We start from the raw sequence: 1,694 nt of genomic DNA on the forward strand, positions 1-1,694 counted from the left end.
TGCTTGCATTAGAGTAGTGTAGCATGTTACTGCTTTCCGTTATACCTATCCTGATGCATAGCCTGCCCTTGTTACTACTGTTGATACCTTTACCTGCAATCCTATATGCTTAGTATAGGATGCTAGTATTTCCATCTGTGGCCCTACATTCTTGTCAGTCTGCCTTGCTATACTATCGGGCCGTGATCACTTGGGAGGTGATCACGGGTATATACTATACATACATACATACTATACAGATGGTGACTAAAGTCGGGTCCGCTCGAAGAGTACCCGCGAGTGATTCACGGATTGGGGGCTGAAAGGACCTTTGTCCCGACGGCCCTCTGTGTGGATCTTTGTGGCGGAGCGACAGGGCAGGTTGAGACCGCCTAGGAGAGAGGTGGGCCTGGCCCTGTTCGCCGTTCGCGGATATTTAACACGCTTAACGAGATCTTGGTATTTGATCTGAGTTGGCTACGAGCCTATACGCACTAACCATCTACGCGGGAGTAGTTATGGGTATCCCGACGTCGTGGTATAAGCTGAAGCACTTCGTGACGTCAGCGACTGAGCGGCGCGCGCCGGGTTGGACTGCGTTAACGCAACTTCCTTTGTAATGGAGGTTGCTAGGTCTACTCACCGGCCGCGTACGCAACGTGCAGGTGTGCTCAGGGCGATGGGCCCAGACCCCTGCGCGCTTAGGTTTAGACCGGCGTGCTGGCCTCTCCGTTGAGCCTAGGTGGGGCTGCGACGTGTTGATCTTCCGAGGCCGGGCATGACCCAGAAAAGTGTGTCCGGCCAAATGGGATCGAGCGTGTTGGGTTATGTGGTGCACCCCTACAGGGAAGTTAATCTATTCGAATAGCCGTGATCTTCGGTAACAGGACGACTTGGAGTTGTACCTTGACCTTATGGCAACTAGAACCGGATACTTAATAAAACACACCCTTCCAAGTGCCAGATACAACCGGTGGTCGCTCTACCTCAGGGATATGAGGAGGGGATCGCCGGGTAGGATTATGCTATGAGATGCTATTTGGAGATGTTACTTGGAGATGCTACTTGGAGGACTTCAATTTACTCTCTTCTGCTTGATGCAAGACGGTGGTTGCGAGAAGCGTAGTCTTCGACAGGATTAGCTATCCCCCTCTTATTCTGGCATTCTGCAGTTCAGTCCACTGATATGGCCCTTTACACATATACCCATGCATATGTAGTGTAGTTCCTTGCTTGCGAGTACTTTGGATGAGTACTCACGGTTGCTTTCTTCCCCCTTTTCCCCCTTTCCTTTCCTTCTGGTTGTCGCAACCAGATGCTGGAGTCCAGGAGCCAGACGCCACCGTCGACGACGACCCCTACTACACCGGAGGTGCCTACTACTACGTGCTGCCCGCTGACGACGACCTGGAGTAGTTTAGGAGGATCCCAGGCAGGAGGCCTGCGCCTCTTTCGATCTGTATCCCAGTTTGTGCTAGCCTTCTTAAGGCAAACTTGTTTAACTTATGTCTGTACTCAGATATTGTTGCTTCCGCTGACTCGTCTATGATCGAGCACTTGTATTCGAGCCCTCAAGGCCCCTGGCTTGTATTATGATGCTTGTATGACTTATTTTATTTGTAGAGTTGTGTTGTGATATCTTCCCGTGAGTCCCTGATCTTGATCGTACACATTTGCGTGCATGATTAGTGTACGATTGAATCGGGGGCGTCACA

This window comes from Triticum dicoccoides, chromosome 3B (genome assembly GCF_002162155.2).
Source record: "Triticum dicoccoides isolate Atlit2015 ecotype Zavitan chromosome 3B, WEW_v2.0, whole genome shotgun sequence".
NCBI classification, from domain to species: domain Eukaryota; kingdom Viridiplantae; phylum Streptophyta; class Magnoliopsida; order Poales; family Poaceae; genus Triticum; species Triticum dicoccoides.